The 20,231-nt window shown below is 42.3% G+C and overlaps 1 pseudogene; it reads left to right on the top strand.

Moving 5' to 3' along the window:
* The first annotated feature begins 908 nt into the window (after positions 1-908).
* Positions 909-16,510, top strand: LOC109694887 (GTPase NRas-like; annotated as a pseudogene).
* The last annotated feature ends 3,721 nt before the right edge of the window (positions 16,511-20,231 follow it).

The raw sequence follows: 20,231 nt of genomic DNA, 5'->3' as shown, positions 1-20,231 counted from the left end.
TGCCTCTGGAGTAAGCTGTGTCACATTCTTTTGGGTATATCCCCAAGAGTGGTATTGCTGGATCATATGGTAGATCAATGTTTAGCTTTTTAAGTAGCCTCCAAATTTTTTTCCAGAGAGGTTGTACTAGTTTACATTCCCACCAACAGTGTAAGAGGGTTCCTTTTTCCCCCGCATCCTCGCCAACACCTGTTGTTGGTGGTGTTGCTAATGATGGCTATTCTAACAGGGGTTAGTGTGGTAAAACCTTACTTTTTAATATGATGGAGGTAAGTGACCCAACTTTATTTTCCTCAGGTGGATAGCATATGGTGCCAGCACCATTTATTACTGTATTAGCTATCTTTTCTTATTCAATTAAAATATTAGATATTCCAGATAGTAAATGATATTACTATTATGTATTGAGATTTATTTCTGAGATCTTTATGTTGTTTCAGAGATTTTATTAAATCTTTATTAAAATTTTTTTTAATTCTATACCACACCCTACTGTTTATAATACAATGGCATCAGCAAATGATTTTTTTTCTAGTAAGAAAGTCCTTCACTACTCTTTCCTTATTGTTTTATGGCTATTCTTGAACATATAATCTCTGACATGAATCTTAAGAATTATGCACCTAATTAAATATTTTATTTAGATTCTGATTAGAATTCCATTAATTGTACATGTTATTGAGAAAAATAACATTTTTACGGTATGAAGTTTTCCTTTTATACTATATCTTTTGATTGTTTTCTCTGATCTTGTTTCATGTCATTTGATAAAATATTACATTTTCAGGCCGGAAGGGTCACTCCCTGGTTGGGCCTGTTCGTGGCTGTTCTGGCATCTCCAGCCTTTTCCCCAGTTGAAGTCTGTGTGCAGCGGGGGCAGTGGAGCTGGAGGTTCTTGCCAGTGTGAAATGACTGAGTACACACTGGTGGGGGTTGGAGCAGGTGGTGTTGGGAAAAGCACACTGACTGTCCAACTAGTCCAGGACCACTTTGTGGACGAATGTGATCCTGTTATCAGCAAAGGGTGTTTTCAGAAGATCTTGGTCTTTGCATTCCAAATGGAAGAATCCAAGCAGAACACATAGATGGGTGAGGTAGAAAAGCCTTACTGAGGGAAGAGGAGTCACTCATTCTGCCAGGTAAGGGAAGGGAAGAAGAAGGGTCGGGATCTCTTGGTAGGTTGTTTTTATACTACCTTGAACTTGGAGGTGGGGAGACAATAGTCATCACCTGGCTCCTTTCACCTGTGGGCTAGGGGGAGGAGCCCTTGAGCCAAGAGGGGAGCAGTCCCAGACAATCCCTATTCTAGCCTCAAACTCCCCCTGAGGGACAATATTCCAAAAATTCTTTTTTGGGCTTGCTGAAGGAGGGAGGTCCATCTTCCATAGCTGCTTGAAGCTGACAAGGGGCTGTAGACCGTACCTATCAGGGATATGGCCCCTTTCCTATCACTGTCTCTGGGGACTTGAACAGTGACGTTTGTTGTCTGACTCTTTGTCTAGCCCAATCAAGATTGCTCATGGGCATCCCGTCCACCTCTGGAAGTTGACACCTCTGTCATGTCACGATTTGACCCCTAGAAGCCTTAATTCTGGTAGAGATAAATCCAATTAGCAAGTCTAAGAGGCATGACCCAAGTGAGAATACTGGAAGGAGAACCACAAGGGGTCCTGTCAGGGGAATTACCCAGGGGGACTGACCCTAAGTCTCAAATAATACTTTCCAGAAATCCAAGGATTGTTGCCAGACTGGGGAAGTTTCTTTAGCTGTCAGAAGATCTAGTTTTCTTTTATTTTGAAAAGCAACAATCGTTAGAGAGTTTATCCAATTTTGAAGTGTGGCTATGGCTTTTAATAATTTCTTTGGTTACTAGTAAAGTTTTTAAATAAATTTTGGTAATATAAGAGAGAGAGATCTAGATACATTTTTTTGCAGCTGTGTTTGGCAGCTGGTTTGGGACCAATTAAAAGGGAGGTAAGCCCAATGGCGCTCTTGATTTGAAGTGGCGTTGTAATTGGGGCAGTAAAGGATTGATGGCTTAGGGCAATGTGCTTACCATGGGCTGTGCACATGGAGCATATGTGTTAGTCCATTTAGGGAGTGCACATTGATAGAAACTGGCTTTGCACAAGGGAAATACTTCCTATGGTTTCCGGCAGAGGTTGAGTTTTACGGAAAGCATATAGGTGAATCCATTATTTTTATTTGCTCATTTGGGTAAGATTTTGGCCAATATGACCTCAGTGGTTTTAATGAGGGGCATGAGACTTGGGGTAGTTAGTGGATGGGTATGATTTGATGAATCCTCTAAGGGCTGGCCAGAGCTAGGTGTCAGTCCCAGGAGGAGAATAAGGCAAAATGCCCCACACAAGTGTCCCAAGGTTCTGCCTTAAGCAAAATGGTGGTACTTGGGAGATTGGCTGAGAAAAGTGCAAGTATAGCCTAATAATCCATATTAGAGCTTATATTTACCACTTAGCTTGAAGTCTTTTTGGTTCCTCTGGAAGATGAACTTTAAATCTTCTATTGGCTCAAAGGAGTAAGTATCCCTAGGCTGTGCTCGGTCAGAGGTAGATTCATGTGTTGCACATATTACCCTACAAAGGTGAATCCAACTGTCTATTCCCTGCAGGTTACAGCCATGGGTATGGCCAAGATCACTGGATAAGGGCCCTTCCCTTTGGGCTGGAGCCGGTCAGCCAGGGCTCCTTCTTTCCAGGACTTAATTAACATCTGTTCTTCTGGTTCTATTTGGAATTTTTCTGCTTTTGTTGAAGCAGGTAGGACCTTGTTCCCCAGCTTTTGAATTGCTTGTTGAAATGTCTGTAGTTCCATTGTATACTTTAAAAGACTGTCAGTTTTGGGGTCTGTCACTAGGTCATTGGAAAGAAATGGCCTCCTGTATAGTATTTCAATGGGGCTAAGATGAATCTTGGTCCTTGGAGCATCTCTAATTCTTAGTAAGACTATAGGCAAAAGTTGGGTCCATTTTCCAGAGGTCTCTTGGCTAAGTTTAGCCAAGGTTCATTTGATTGTTTTATTGGCCCTTTCTTCCTTACCAGAGGACTGGGGTCTCCAAGCTGAATGTAAATGTATTTAATTCCTAAGGCCTGTAAAACTCCTTGAGTCACCTGCAAGATAAAAGCTTGTCCATTATCACTTTGGAGTGTTCAGGGCAGGCCAAACCTAGGAATAATTTCTTTTAGAAGGGTCTTTGCCACTTTGGTGGTTCTTTCCATTCAAGTGGGAAAGGTTTCAATCTCTCCCATGAGGTGTCTATAAAAACTAGCAACTGTTTATAACCTTGGCAGGGTGGCATGTGAGTGAAAACCACCTGCCAATTCTTTCCTGGGTAAGAGCCTCGCCTCTGGATTGGCTCAACCAGTGGGGTAAGCTTAAGACCAGGGTTATTATAGGAGCACAGGGAGCAGCCACATAAAACCTGTTTTACTGTAGACCTTATTCTGGTCCCCACAAACAGTCTGCTTATTAGCTCCTGGGTTGCATCTCGGTCCAAGTGGAAAGTGTCATATTTATTACTTTCCATTGGGTTGCTTGGGGCAAGACTAGTTTACCATCCATATGTCACCAAACTCCCTCTTTAGATCCTCCCCTCTGCACAGCCTCTTTTTTCCTCATTGGGAGTACATTTAGGATATGCAGGCTCCTGTGGAGGAAATAGAGCCAAGATGGAGGCTAGCAGGGCATCTAGAAGCTGTTCCCATGTGTCACCAGAGATAGGTCCTTTTGATGTCCCCAGCAGTGGATCACTGCTACTGTTTTTGGTAGGTGGATAGCCTCTAATAATTGGAGAAATTCCTTTCCATGTATTATTGGGGATTCCTCCTGGAGAGGAGTCCCCTTTCCTTCCATATGGCTGCATGAGCATGTAATACCAGGAAGGCATATTTAGAGTCGGTATAGCTATTGAGCTTTTTCCCTTTCCCAGAGTTTGAGTACTAATGAAACTATTAGTTCAGCCTTTTGGGTAGAAGTCCCAGGTGACAAGGGCTGTGCATCTATGACTTCCTCATGACTCACCACTGCATACCCTGCCTTTCTTTCTCCATTTAGTAGAAAACTACTTCCATCAGTAAACCATTTGGCCTCAGGTTCAAGGAGTGGCTGATCTGTCAGGCCCGGCCTGCTGTCATAGGTCAGTACAAGCACCTGCTCACAACTGTGCTCAGTCATTCGTTCAGAACACAGCAGAAATGCAGGATTTAAGACATTACAAGTCTTTATGGTCACTTCTGGGGATTCTAAAAGAATGGCTTGGTATTTAGTCAGCCTTTCCTCAGACATCCACAAGTAACTTTTTATTTTTATTTATTTATTTATTTTTTACCTTTTAACTGGTTTTTATTATTTATTTATTTATTTATTTATTAATCATATGTGCATACAATGCTTGGGTCATTTCTCCCCCCTGCCCCCACCCCCTCCCTTACCACCCACTTCACCCCCTCCCTCTCCCCCCACCCCCTCAATACCCAGCAGAAACTATTTTGCCCTTATTTCTAATTTTGTTGTAGAGAGAGTATAAGCAATAACAGGAAGGGACAAGGGTTTTTGCTGGTTGAGATAAGGATAGCTGTACAGGGAGTTGACTCACATTGATTTCCTGTGTGTGGGTGTTACCTTCTAGGTTAATTCTTTTGGATCTAACCTTTTCTCTTGTTCCTAGTCCCCTTCTCCTATTGGCCTCAGTTGCTTTTAAGGTATCTGCTTTAGTTTCTCTGCATTGAGGGCAACAAATGCTAGCTAATTTTTTAGGTGTCTCACCCCTCCCTTGTGTGCTCTCGCTTTTATCATGTGCTCAAAGTCCAATCCCCTTGTTGCGTTTGCCCTTGATCTAATGTCCACATATGAGGGAGAACATATGATTTTTGGTCTTTTGGGCCAGGCTAACCTCACTCAGAATGATGTTCTCCAATTCCATCCATTTACCAGCGAATGATGACATTTCGTTCTTCTTCATGGCTGCATAAAATTCCACTGTGTATAAATACCACATTTTCTTAATCCATTCGTCAGTGCTGGGGCATCTTGGCTGTTTCCATAACTTGGCTATTGTGAATAGTGCCGCAATAAACATGGGTGTGCAGGTGCCTCTGGAGTAAGCTGTGTCACATTCTTTTGGGTATATCCTCAAGAGTGGTATTGCTGGATCAAATGGTAGATCAATGTCTAGCTTTTTAAGTAGCCTCTAAATTTTTTTCCAGAGAGTTGTACTAGTTTACATTCCCACCAGCAGTGTAAGAGGGTTCATTTTTCCCCCGCATCCTCGCCAACACCTGTTGTTGGTGGTGTTGCTAATGATGGCTATTCTAACAGGGGACAGGTGGAATCAGCGTGGTTTTAATTTGCATTTCCTTTATTGCTAGAGGTGGTGAGCATTTTTTCATGTGTTTTTTGGCCATTTGAATTTCTTCTTTTGAGAAAGTTCTGTTTAGTTCACGTGCCCATTTCTTTAATGGTTCATTAGTTTTGGGAGAATTTAGTTTTTTAAATTCCCTATATATTCTGGTTATCAGTCTTTTGTCTGATGTGTAGCTGGCAAATATTTTCTCCCACTCTGTGGGTGTTCTCTTCAGTTTAGAGACCATTTCTTTTTTTGAGCAGAAGCTTTTAAGTTTTATGAAGTCCCATTTATCTATGCTATCTCTTAGTTGCTGTGATGCTGGGGTTCCATTGAGAAAGTTCTTACCTATACCTACTAACTCCAGAGTATTTCCTACTCTTTCCTGTATCAACTTTAGAGTTTGTGGTCTGATATTAAGATCCTTGATCCATTTTGAGTTAATCTTAGTATAGGGTGATATACATGGATCTAGTTTCAGTTTTTTGCAGACTGCTAACCAGTTTTCCCAGCAGTTTTTGTTGAAGAGGCTGCTTTTTCTCCATGGTATATTTTTAGTGCCTTTGTCAGAGACAAGTTGGTTATAGTTGGGTGGCTTCATATCTGGGTCTTCTATTCTGTTCCACTGGTCTTCATATCTGTTTTTGTGCCAGTACCATGCTGTTTTTATTGTTATTGCTTTGTAATATAGTTTGAAGTCAGGTATTGTGATACTTCCTGCATTGTTCTTTTGACTGAGTATTGCCTTGGCTATTCGTGGCCTCTTGTGTTTCCATATAAATTTAATGGTAGATTTTTCAATGTCTTTAATGAATGTCTTTGGAATTTTGATGGGAATTGCATTAAACATGTAGATTACTTTGGGGAGTATCGACATTTTTTACTATGTTGATTCTACCAATCCATGAGCATGGGAGATCTCTCCACTTTCTATAGTCTTCCTCAATCTCTTTCTTCAGAAGTGTATAGTTTTCCTTGTAGAGGTCTTTCACATCTTTTGTTAGGTTTACACCTCGGTATTTGATTTTTTTTGAGGCTGTTGTAAATGGGATTGTTTTCATATATTCTTTTTCAGTTTGTTCATTATTAGTGTATAGAAATGCTAATGACTTTTCTATGTTGATTTTATATCCTGCTACCTTGCTATAGCTATTGATGATGTCTAGAAGCTTCTGAGTAGAGTTTTTTTTGTCTTTAAGGTATAGGATCATGTCGTCTGCAAATAGGGATATTTTGACAGTTTCTTTACCTATTCGTATTCCTTTTATTCCTTCTTCTTGCCTAATTGCTCTGGCTAGGAATTCCAGTACTATGTTGAATAGGAGTGGATATAGTGGGCATCCTTGTCTGGTTCCTGATTTTAGAGGGAATGGTTTCAGTTTTTCTCCGTTAAGTATAATGCTGGCTGTAGGTTTGTCATATATAGCTTTTATAATGTTGAGGTACTTTCCTTCTATTCCTAGTTTTCTTAGAGCTTTTATCATGAAATGATGTTGGATCTTATCAAAGGCTTTTTCTGCATCTATTGAGATGATCAAGTGGTTTTTTTCTTTGCTTATATTAATGTGATTTATTATGTTTATTGATTTTCATATGTTGAACCACCCCTGCATCCCTGGGATGAAGCCTACTTGGTCGTGGTGAATAATCTTTTTGATGTGTTGCTGAATTCGGTTTGCCATTATTTTGTTGGGGATTTTTGCATCAATGTTCATTGAGGAGATTGGCCTATAGTTCTCCTTTTTGGAGGTGTCTGCCTGGTTTTGGGATAAGGGTAATACTGGCTTCATAAAATGTGTTTGGCAGTTTTCCTTCCCTTTCTATTTTGTGGAACAGTTTAAGGAGGGTTGGTATCAGTTCTTCTTTAAAGGTCTGATAGAATTCAGCAAAGAATCCATCAGGTCCTGGACTTTTCTTTTTGGGGAGACTCTTGATTGCTGCTTCAATTTCATTTTGTGTTTAGATCTATTCAGGTGATTAATATCCTCTTGCTTCAGTTTTGGATGATTATATGTATCTAGAAATCTTTCCATTTCTTTAAGATTTTCAATTTTATTTGAATATAGGTTCTCAAAGTAGTCTCTGATGATTTCCTGGACTTCCATGGTGTTTGTTGTTATCTCCCCTTTTGCATTCCTGCTTCTACTAATTCAGGTTTTTTCTCTCCTCATTTTAGTCAGGTTTGCCAGGGGTCTGTCGATCTTGTTTATTTATAAGAACCAACTTTTTGTTTCATTAATTCTTTGTATGGTTTTTTTGTTTTCTATTTTGTTGATTTCAGCTCTTATTTTTATTATTTCTCTCCTTCTGTTTCTTTTGGGATTTGCTTGTTCTTGTTTTTCTAGGAGTTTGAGATGTATCATTGGGTCCTTGATTTGGGATCTTTCAGTCTTTTTAATATATGCACTCATGGCTATAAACTTTCTTCTCAGGACTGCCTTTGCTGTGTCCCATAGGTTCCGGTAGGTTGTGTTTTCATTTTCATTGACTTCCAGGAACTTTTTAATTTCCTCTTTTATTTCATCGATGATCCATTGTTCATTAAGTAATGAGTTATTTAGTTTCCAGCTGTTTGCATGTTTTTTGTCTTTACTTTTGTTGTTGAGTTCTACTTTTACTGCATTGTGATCAGATAGTATGCACGGTATTATTTCCATTTTCTTATATTTGCTGAGACTTGCTTTGTGCCCTATTATATGATCTATTTTGGAGAAGGTTCCATGGGCTGCTGAGAAGAATGTATATTGTGTAAAAGTTGGATGAAATGTTCTGTAGACATCAAGTAGGTCCATTTGATCTATGGTATATTTTAGATCTTGGATTTCTTTATTGATTTTTTTGTTTGGATGACCTATCTATTGATGATAATGGAGTGTTAAAGTCTCCCACAACCACTGTGTTGGCATTAATATATGCTTTTAGGTCTTTCAGGGTATGTTTGATGAAATTGGGTGCGTTGACATTGGGTGCATACAGGTTGATGATTATTATTTCCTTTTGGTCTATTTCCCCTTTTATTAGTATGGAATGTCCTTCTTTATCTCATTTGATCAATGTAGGTTTGAAGTCTACTTTGTCAGAGATAAGTATTGCTACTCCTGCCTGTTTTCAGGGGCCATTGGCTTGGTAAATCTTCTTCTAGCCTTTCATCCTAAGCCTATGCTTATTTCTGTCGGTGAGATGGGTCTCCTGTGAGCAACAAATTGTTGGATCTTCCTTTTTAATCCATTTCATCAAATGGTGCCTTTTGATGGGTGAATTAAGTCCATTAACATTAAGTGTTAGTACTGATAGGTATGTGGTGATTCCTGTCATTTAGTTGTCTTAGCTATTTGAAGGTTTGATTGTGTGTACCTAAGTTGACATTACTCTCTACTTTCTTGCCTTTTCTTTTCCTATAGTTTGGTGCTGCCTGTCCTTTCATGGTTATGTTGGGTTTCACTTTTCTGTGTGCAGAATCCCTTGAAGCATCTTTTGTAGTGGTAGCTTTGTGGTCACATATTGTTTTAGTTTCTGCTTATCATGGAAGACTTTTATTGCTCCATCTATTTTGAATGATAGCTTTGTTGGGTAGAGTATCCTGGGGTTGAAGTTATTTTCATTCAGTGCCCAGAAGATCTCTCCCCATGCTCTTCTTGCTTTTAATGTTTCTGTTGAGAAGTCTGCCATGATTTTGATGGGTTTACCTTTGTATGTTATTTGTTTTTTCTCTCTTACAGCCTTCAATATTCTTTCCCTAGTTTCTGAACTTGTTGTTTTAGTGATGATATGTCGTGGGGTAGTTCTATTTTGATCTGGTCTGTTTGGTGTTCTGGAGGCCTCTTGCATCTGTATGGGAATAGCTTTCTCTAAATTTGGGAAATTTTCTGTTATTAATTTGTTGAATATATTATGCATTCCCTTTGCTTGCACCTCTTCTCCTTCTTCAATGCCCATTATTCTCAAGTTTGGTCTTTTGATGGAGTCAGTGAGTTCTTATATTTTCTTTTCACAGTTCTTGAGTTGTTTAATTAATAGTTCTTCGGTTTTTCCTTTAATTACCATTTCATCTTTGAGTTCTGAGATTCTGTCTTCTGTTTGTTCTATTCTGCTGGATTGGCCTTCCATTTTGTTTTGCAATTGTGTTTTGTTCTTTTTTCTGAGGTTTTCCATATCCTGGGTCATTTCCTCTTTAATATTGTCTATTTTTGTCCTGAGTTCATTTATCTGTTTATTAATCGTGTTCTTTGTTTCACTTTGGTGTTTATACAGCGCTTCTATGGTTTCCTTTATTTCTTCTGTTGCTTTTTCAAATTCTCTATTTTTGTTGTCTTGGAATTTCTTGAGTGTCTCCTACACATTTTGGTTGACCATATCCAGTATCATCTCTGTAAAATTCTCATTGATTACCTGTAGTATTTCTTCTTTTAGAATATTTTTGTGGGCTTCATTGGGTTCTTTGGCATAGTTTATTTTCATTTTGTTGGAGTCTGGATCTGAGTATCTGATTTCTTCATTTCCCTCTGGTTCCTGTACTAATTTTTTGCTGTGGGGAAACTGGTTTCCCTGTTTTTTCTGTCTTCTCGTCATTGCCCGTGGTGTTGTTATTGTCCCTGTACTGTGTGCAATTAAGTATTTTCTGGCTTGTAATAATAGCACTAGTGATATTTAGAATGAGAGGAGGGTGAGAGGAGATGGAAAGGAAAGAAGTTAAAGGAAATGGGAAAAACAAGTAAACAAGTAGAAAAAACAAAACAAAGAAACAAACAAAAAAAGTTTTAAAGATATAAACAGGGAGAGACAGTGTACTAATCAACCGTAAGCTTGTGGTCCGTGTCTTCCCAAGCTGTCTGGGTGCCGCCATCTGGCGGTGATCCAGGGGCCCTCCTGATTTCTCCATTTAACATGAAGTGGAGATGCTCTGCGCAGGCTGGAGGTGTGGAGGGCTCAAAGTTTTGCCTCTTCTTGGTGGTTTTGCCTGTAAGGTGTATCTCCAGTGTCTTTCCAAGATTTTACTTTAGGAATCACACTTTCTGCTTCCTCCCTCTAGCCACCATCTTGGAATCTCTCTACACAAGTGACTTTTTAATTCTAGGGTGGCTCTAACCTGGTGCAGAGTTAGAACTTCTCCTTGTTGGCCCAGGGTTAGCTTCATTGCCTCCTCCACTAACAGGGCAGTAGCAGCTGTTGCTCTTAGACATCCTGGCCAACCTAAGGCTGTCCCATCTAGTTTCCTTGAGAGGTAGGCTACTGGACGTGTTTCTGTTCCTAATTTTAGAGTTAAGACTCCCACAGCAATTCCCTTTCTCTCTGGCACATAAGGTACAAAGGGTTTTGCTAAATTGGGAATCCCTAAAGCTGGGGCCTCAGTGAAGGAATTTTTTAGTGTTTTACAGACATGGTTTGTTTCCCCAGTCCATTTTAAAAGCTCATTATCTGGTCCTTTCGTGGACTCATACAGAGGCTTTGCTATGACTCCAAAGTTGGGTATCCAGATCTGGCAGAACCCTGCCATTCCCAAAAATGAATGGAGTTAGTGTTTAGTCGATGGTACCCTTAAGGTACATATGGCCTCTATTCATTCAGCAGAGAATTCCCTGTTTAATCCATGTGCCCATTTCTTCACTAGGGTGTTGATTCTTTGGAGGCTGCCAAGCCACAGCCAGCCTTCCAGCCCACTGGCACACTGGCTGCCATGCCACAGGAGGGCTCCAGCACCACCAGAACCTGCCTAGGAGATGCAGACAAACAGGAATGGATGGCAAAGGAGTAACACCAGAACTACTAAGACTGAAATTCTACTGTTCCTGAACCAGGATTTTTTTTTTTCCTTTTTCTTTTTTCTCTTTTCTTTAAGTGTTTGTTTGTCTTGTTCACTGTCTGACTGTCCACCATGTTGGGCTACAGATCAGGAGGTCATTTACATATTGAAGGAGTCCCCCTTCCTTAATCTGAAGATCTCTCAAATCCTTTCCCAGTGCCCTAGCAAACAGGTGAAAGCTATCTTGAAATCCCTGGGGTGGTACTGTCCATGTGTCCTGTTGCTTTTTTTCATAATAGGATATTCCCACTCAAAAGCAAAGTATTGGGACCCTTGGTGCAGCAGGATAGTAAAGAAGGCATCCTTTAAGTCCAAGATTATGACCATTTACTGTCTTCAGGTGTTTGGGATAGGATGGTATATGGATCAGGCACTAGAAAATGATTGGGAACCATAGCCTCGTTTACCAACCACAGATCCTGCACCATCCTATATTCTCCTGTTGGTTTTACTACAGGTAAGATAGGAGTGTTACAGGGAGATTGGCAAGGTTTTAACAGTCCATGTTCTAGAAATTTTTAAATAATTGACTGTAACCACTCTTTAGCCTCTTGCTTAAGAGGATATTGTCTACAATTAAGATAGTGGTTGGGTCTTTGAACTGCATCTTACAGGGATAGCTGTCTTTGCCCTTCCAGGTATTCCATCACACATAGTGGAGGGGCTTACTTGTTGATCCACCTCTAAAGGAATTTTGTGGAACCTTTTGGATCCTATTTGAAGCATTAAGGCTCCTGGCAAATGGCCCATTACCAGGACTACACCCAACGTTTTCATTATGTCCCATCCCAAGGGTGGGGCAGGGCAACTAGGGACTATAAGAACTCTGCATAAAAAAACTGAGTCCATCCTCCAGTGCCATTGGTAACCTCAAGTTCAGGAGCATTCATGACAGGGTCCCGGGGTTGGCTCTGGGCAATTCCTTGCCTTGGGCCCCAGCTTCTTGCATTTGAAGCAGAATAGCTTTCCAGCCTGTCTGAGGATGCCTTTTGGGCATTTGGAGGCACCCCCAATTATAGCAGCCATAAGTTTGGCTTGCCTTTTTTCCTTACTCTGTTTACTCCTTTCCTCCTCCAGGTCATGATTGCTATAAAACTTTATCTACCAGCTGTGTTTTGTTGGTTAGGGGTTCCAGATTTAGCTTCTGAAGCATTTGTTTAATAACTGAAGCAGATTGATTGACAAAATGATGATTTAAGAGGGCACCCTCTTCAACAGACTCAGGATCGAGGGTAGTATATTTTCCAAAGGCTTCTTCTAGTCTATCATAAAATGATATAGGGTTTTCCTCTTGTTTTTTGATGACCCCTTTCACCTTGCTATAATTTACAGGCTTTGTGGCTCCTGATTTCATTCCATGAAGGATGGTGTGGGGTCGTCCTCTGCATTCCTCCTGGGGTGTTATAATCCCAGTGAAGCTCAGTTGTTGGGACAGTGGCATTGTTTGGATGTCAGCCTATAGGTTCCCTAGCATTTGCCTCTTTATGGGCAGTAGTGAGAATTTTTTCCCTTTCTGTAGGAGTGCAACAGTTGGCCAGGAGGAATTGAACATCACTCCAAGAGAAACCAAACCCTAATATCAGGGTCTGAAACTCAATTGTAAATTTACCTGGGTCCTCAGTATACCTCCCCAAATTTTCCCTACACTGTTGGATATCATTTACAGTGAAGGGCACATGAATATGAATTGATCCCTTGGGATCAATTCACTTCTCTTAGTGGGAGCACTGTTTGAGGAGCCTCTGAGTAAGATTTCCTATTTTGATTGTGTGGCAGACTTATTGGCTCAGGAAGGAGCTGGGGGAGGAGTTTGGGGTGGAAGTGATGTAGGCACAGAGTCAGGAGTGTAAAGGAAAGACAGTGAGTGCCTTTGTGGGACACGGGTGCTTCTCATACCAGAGGATCATCAAGGATATCCATGTCTCTTTCCTTGAGTTCTTACTGGAGTCTGGTGAACCCCTTACAGAGGGTTGGGTTTTGATACAGGGCCATAAAGGCTTGCATGTGTGGTGTCTCTGACCATGTCTCATTTTTTTGTAAAACTGATCTAACTGTAAGATGGTATCATAATCAAGACTCCCATTTGCACACCACCTTTTAGTCCCCAGTTGATATTGGGGCCAAACCTCATTATAACAATGAATCAATTGTTCCTTTTATAGGTTAGCAGGGTCAAATCATTCCCAGTATTTAAGGATACAGCCAAGTGGGGAATCTGTTGGAACTGAGTTGGCCACCTACATGTTGGCCTATGGAGAGAGAGAGGGAAATGGGAAGGAGGAAATTTACTCTTTAGGAGAGAGAAAAACAAGAGCTTCTAAGATCCTTGGAATATCCCCCCCCCCCCCCCCCGTGTCCTTTCGACCTATTTCCATCAGACATCTCTGGAGCAAGCGAGTAACAGTGACCCATTCTCTAAAGGTCAGTCTCTCCACCCCTGCATGAGAGTTCCTGAATGCAATGCTGGTCCCAAATGCTAACCCAATTATTATCCTAACAAGAAGAAAACAAAGATCAGAGAAGTATGCTAGATAATAGAAATGCACTAGGATGGGATTTGAACCCATGGCCTTACTTCTATTAAGCAAGTATCATATTGCTAGTGTCCTGTTGTCAACCCCCATTAATTTTTCTAAGGAAAGGAGACTTAGAGACAATTTCTAGAACTTAGAATTTAATCCCATTAATCCCATCTGTAAACGGTGACATCCACTTGCAGGTAGACCCCTGGCATGTGCCTTGGAGCAAGGTGATCTGAATTCTAGGTGAGTGTTTCCTCAACTCCCTGTAGGCTATGGGGACAAGAAGAGCATGAGTGAGAATTGGGATGGTATGTCTAGGGCAGACCGGCATGGCAGGTAAGCGGGCAAGGCAGTGGGTCAGAGGAGGAAGACAGAGAAAGTTACAGATAGGAAGAAGGCGGATTGGCCAGGAGTGGAACCTTGGTCACCAGAGGTGGTGCACCTGTTTTTTTTTTTTTGGTCCCTGGAGTGGGGGCTGTGGACCCAGGTCTTGGGGGCATGTAGCCCCCTCCTGTTGCCACCATTGCCATGGGGCTGGGAAGCCATGCAAGATGTGGTTGGAGAGAGCACGTGTGGTCCCAGTGGGCTGCCTGGCCATCACCTTGTCCCCAGTGCCACAAGCCTCCCTAGCTTTCCCACCGGCAGTGGAGCTGCCATGCCTTTGCACTCCCTCTTTTAGCCAGCTCAGGCACTGGGAGCCTCCCAGAGGAGGCTGTTGGGCAGAGGCTGCTGGCCTGCACGCAGGTGAGGTAGCCCCTTTGCTGTAGCCATAGCTGTAACTACTGCAGCACACGTGCCACCACCACTGTGCTGCCTCCATAGTCATGGTCACTCGTGTTAGCATCACATTAGTGCCATGTGGCGGCTAGGCGGGCTTCCAGCCTATACTGAGGAGTGGGGCTGGGGCCTGGGCCACACATAATCCCAAGGAAAGGGGCTGGACGTGGGGAGGGCCCCTGAAGGTCCTGCTGGAGGGCAGTGAAAATTTCAGCGATCTCATGCCTGAGGGGCTGGGAGATCACTTGTGCCCAGAGGGGCAGGCTGGGAGGCCATGTGCCCATGCCAATCCCCAGGTGCTGGGGGTGGCCAGTGGTTGGGATGGGGCGGTAAGTCTCCATTCTCTTTACCACTCGTGTGCATGCCTGGCAGGTCTAAACACCTGCAGTTTTATTCCCCCACTTGGGGGCCAGTGCAGAGTCACACAAGTCCCCCAACCCTCAGGTAGCAGTGCATTGGCTCCCTGTTTGTGCAGCTCCCTCCCCTGCTCTCCTGAGCAGCCAGCAGCCATGTAGTGGCCTGTTTTCCCAGGGCAGGCATCAGTCAGCCCAAGAAGGCAGTATTTTCCTTTAAAAAAAAAAAAAAAGCCTGTGGCCGGATGGGCTGAGTGAGGTGTGCCTCCCATTTGTTCTCTTAAAACCACCAGTTGGGAGAAAGAGAGAGAAGAGAAGAGAAGAAGTAAAGGTGGTGGGGGGTGGGGGGAAACCCAGACATAATGATGGGGACATTTCTAATTGTCCACAACCATCTGGGGGTTAGAGACCTTGGAGTATGATCTCCCACATCATGTCATAAAGGAAAGGACGGAGAAGGGTTGAGGGTTAGGGAGAATAAGGTTAGGGAAGGGACAACTTTCTTTCTTATTTTTTTTTTTTTTGGTGGTCCTGGGGTTTGAACTCAGGGCCTCATCCTTGCTAAGCAGGCGCTCTACCACTTGAGCTACTCTGCCGGGAAGGGACAACTTAATGTGGTCCATCCCCCAGGACAGGGAGAGGGAACTCGGACACGATCCTTGAACCCTGTGCGGGAGGAGCTCATGACTCCTGGGTCAAATGTTCAAATGTTGCATCCTGCCAGTCAGGGTTGGCACTGGGACTCTGAGTGAGTTCCAAGCTTCAGGTGGATGTCCCAATGTGAGGGTCGCACACCATCTAAGCTGTGGGTGGTGTTGGGTTCCAAAATATCAGGTGGTGAGGCGTGGGACCAGAGGACAGAGAAAGATGGATTGAAATAAAAAGGATTAGCAGAGCTGGCATACTGGGATCTCACCCCTCATCTCCTGGCTGGCTTCTCCACAAATGTTATCAGCAAATGGTGTTTTCAGAAGATCTTGGTCCTTGTGTTCCCATGGATGGGGTGAGGTAGAAAAGGTTCATTGAGGGAAGGGGAGTCACCCATTCTGCCAGGTGAGGGAAGGGAAGAGGAAGGGCTGGAGTCTTGTGGTAGGTCGTTTTTATTCCACCTTGAACTTGGAGGTGGGGACACAATATGCCATCACTTGGCTCCTCTCACCTAGGGGCTAGGGGGAGGAGTCCTTGAGTCAAGAGGGGGAGCAGTCCCAGACAATCCCTAATCTAACCTGCTTCAATCCCACCATAGAGGATTCTTACCAAAAGCAGGTGGTGATAGGTGCTGAAATCTGTCTGTTGGATACAGCTGGACAAGAAGAGTACAGCGCCATGAGAGATCAATACATGAGGACAGGGAAAGGCTTCCTCTGTGTGTTCACATCAACAACAGCAAATCATTTGCTGATGTGAACCTTTACAGAGGACAGATCAAGCAAGTAAAAGACTCAGATGATGCACCTATGCTGCTGGTAGGAAACAAGTGTGATTTGCCAACAAGGACAGTTCACACAAAATAAGCCCATGAACTGGCAAAGAGTTATGGGATTCCATTTATTGAAACCTCAGCCAAGACTAGACAGGGTGTTGAAGATGTGTTTCACACACTAGTCAGAGAAATACACCAGCACCGAATAAAAAACTCATCCGCAGTGCTGACGGGACACAAGATTGTATGGGATCGTCATGTGTGGTGATGTAATGAGATACTTCTATAAAGTTCTATCATCAGAAAAGAACGACTTTCAAGCTGCACTGATCCCCTGGTCCTGACTTCTCTGGAGGAGAAATGTCCCTGTTGCTGTCTTTATCAAAGAAGCTTCTGCCACTCCCCAGCTGTCAGTACATCAGCACACAGCATCCACCGCAGAACTTCTAAGAATAACTAATCCTCACTGGGGTGTCTGACCAGAGAAATGCACCTCTCTGCCCTAAGTTGTCCCCGGCACCCCATTCCCCAGAAAGAAACAAACCTCTACCAGCCAGGTTTTTCATCTGAAAAGCAATTCATGCTCTGAATCAGAGAGCCAAACTGTAGACATGAAATGCTGTTGAAAACTGTTTCTTGAGCTCTAAGTAAAACTGCCAGTGATTATTTTTTTTCTTTTTACTGTTGAACTTGGACCCATACTGGTTTTTGGAAACTGCTATAAATCGCTGTTTTGCCAGAATATAATTAGTAGTGCTGAAAAAAATTTACATCTTATGATTCTTGTGCCTTCCTTGTCTATATTTATATCCCACAAAATTTTGTTAATTTTAATACTATTTCTTGAATATTACAGGGAATTAATTGTATTACTAAAACTTAGTATATATCACCTCTTCTTTCCCAATATATATACAAAATATTTCAATTTATTGTCTTCTTGCATTTACTAGAAGCTCAAAATAAAATTAGGTTATAACAGTGAGTATGAGCAGGTCTTTTCTATTCCTGATTTCGACAATGGTTTTCCTGATCCACTATTGTAATGATGTTTACTGTGGGTGTGTTTAGTCATCCTCATGACATTACATACTTCCTTTCTATTTATATTTTTACTTAGAGTTTTTTCTGCTTTATTAAATATATTGGTGCTGAATTACATGTATAGGTTTGTTGATCGAAAACCATTTCCCTATTCCTAAAATAAGCCTCCCCTGGGCAAACATCATTACCCTTATGACATGTTATTCTACCTGCTCATTTTTTCTCCAAAATTTTTGCAAAAATATAAATTTTATTTACATGACTGGACTATAGTTTTCTTCTTTTAAAAACTGTTTAACGCTTTCTCACAAATGAATCTCAATTTATTCACTGGGTGTTTTTTTTTTTTCTTATTTTAAAAGACATTTGTATCTCATGTTATGCTATAGATAGAATTTCTCCCTATTTTTTTTTAAATTTGTGAAATAAAAGCTGTGGAAAACTGTTTTTAACACTGAAAGTCACCTTTACTTGAAAAGAAGGCAGCTCAAACTCACTTCTCTTGTTCAAGGAAAACATGAAGAAGCGCTTTGTTTTCATGAGGTTCATTCAGAGAAAATCGTGAAAGCCTCCCTACTTGGAAAGGAAATATTTTGGCCTACAAAGCCAAGCGTCTGCAGAGTGATGCAAACACTTCTGCGTGTGCCAGAGCCTAGATTTCCACAGACTCCATTGAGTTCCCTTCTGCCTGACGTATTTTGTGTTTGTTTTATGATGTGGAAAAAAGGGAGGAGAAAAAACAAGGAAATGTTTCCCTTTTCTGAATGAATTTGGAATGTACCTTGTCACAAACTGAAGAGGATTTGTAAAGCATTGGTGCAAGACCTAATGAGCTCGTGGAAGGGAAGGGAGGGCAGGAGGAGAGCTATGGGACAAAATCACAGGTATGACACAGTTAGAAGGGAGAGTCAGACCCACCATATTGTAAGGTTGAACAAACCAGAGTGCTGATGAAAAACTGTGTAAGAGGGCTCCCAAGCCCCACCCTGTGGGGCAAAATGGCACCTCTAGGAAGGAGGAGGTCATTCCACTTTAAATAATGCTGAGTATCATTCTGAGGACAAGAAGCACTTTCTTTTCTCCTGTCCCTGAGCTGTGGGTCTGTGCTGAAGATGTGAGCAGGGTGAGCAGGCCCAGCTGGGAAAGGGCTTGAGGCCCTCTGTGAGAGGCCCTAGGACAGGCCCACAAAGTCATGACATATCCTCGACTGTGTCCTCTTTCCCTTTTGATGACCCCAATCCTTCAGAAAGTTCTTCCTAAGAGCAGCAATGCTGAGGGGAACTAGGGAGGCTGTTCCTTCACTGGAGACAGGTAAGAACGCTGTGACTTTGTGGGCACCTCCCCCAAAGCCCTCTAGCTGGGGCTCCTTCAGGATCTATCTCAGCTGTAGAGGACCTCCTAGCTCAGGCAGTCCCTGTTCAGGAAGATCTTGTGTGGAGCTGAGTGAGGGAGCTTATAGTATCTTGGCCTAAACTGGGTGCTGGGAGGTCACACTTGTAATCCTAGCTACTCAAGAGGCAGAGATCAGGAAGATCAAATAGTTCATGAAATCCTGCCTCCAAAACACCCAACACAAAAAAGAGCTGGCGGAGTGGCTCAAGTGGCAGAGTGCCTACCTAACAAGTGTGAGGTCCTGAGTAAAAACCCTAGTACTGCAAAGAGAAAAAAGAGAAGAAGAATCTGTGTGAACTTTTTTTTGAACCAAGATTTCAGCTCATGTTTCTTACACAGCATCGAAACCAAAGCCTTCACAAGCATTCCCCTGCAGGGCTCTGACACTTTGAGAAGCAGCACAGCCTGTCTTTGGATTGTCCTGCCAGTCAGGTGCTGGAAGTCAGCTCTCTGAGAAGCAAATAAATAAAAAAGACAAATAGTCCTAATTTGTAGCATCTGCTGATGTCCTATTTCTATGGCGTCAGACTCCCAGCATGACAGATTTCAAACTACCAGTAAGATTTCCTAAACGAATTTAGCAACAAGCTGCAAAGTTCCTGAGTATTGAAGAGTTAGCATCTCCCGTGAGAGCTGGCTCCAGCACACCACGGGCAGAGCTGTCCTCTAGTTCTCTCTGTCAACCCATCTCGACTGACAAACCTCAGTCATTACTGTGATCTGGTCATGCCCCCCACCTCCCCCCGCCAACATCCTACAGATAGCACATAGCTGATCTTGCTGCATTCTCACAAAAGCCATGCTTCTTCTCTCCATGGTTACTCCTGGAGGATTATCACCCTTCCATCTGGGCTGTGCCACACAAGAAACAGGGCGCTCACCTGTTGGGCAAAGTAGTATACTATTCTAGCAAATATAGCACACTGGAGTTCTTGTAAGCATAAGTTCAAATTTTTTCCATTACAAAAGTAATGAATCACTTAAGGAAAGTAGTCATTCATTCTTACATTTTTAAGACTATTTGATATCACGGTAAGATGTTTATGCGACACTGGGCCCTTCATATCCTTCAGTCCACATCATGGATTCTACCAGCCATGGATACAAAATACTTTTATAAATGTGCCTGTGATAAGCATGTGTAGACCTTTTTCTTCATTATTTCCTATAAAATACAGTTCAACAACTATTTACATTGTAGTAGGTATTATAAGTAATCTAGAGATGACTAAAAGTATATAAGAAAAAACTCTTTAGCCCAATGCCAGGGAAGGATTAACAGTAGTCAGAGCTGAGACTTGAACACAGATTCATCTGGTTTCCAAATCCATTCACTATGCAAAGCCTCCACCATGCAAAATGACTTCTTTTCTTGGTCAAGTCTCCTCTTTGTGAGGGGTTTCCTGGTCCATGTCAGGATCTTGTCTTCAAGCCCACAACAGCCAGCAGGTCCACTGACATTCGTCTTTTGAGGTGAGGGAGCTGGCTGAGGAGCTAGAGAACTGTCTCCTGCCCCTCTCAGGGTCCTGGTGATCCATGTTCCTTCTACCTGGCAGGT

This window comes from Castor canadensis, chromosome 11 (assembly GCF_047511655.1).
Source record: "Castor canadensis chromosome 11, mCasCan1.hap1v2, whole genome shotgun sequence".
Taxonomy (NCBI): Eukaryota; Metazoa; Chordata; class Mammalia; order Rodentia; family Castoridae; genus Castor; species Castor canadensis.
The sequence above is the reverse complement of the archived record's forward strand: the minus strand, read 5'-3'. Positions and strand labels throughout refer to the sequence as shown.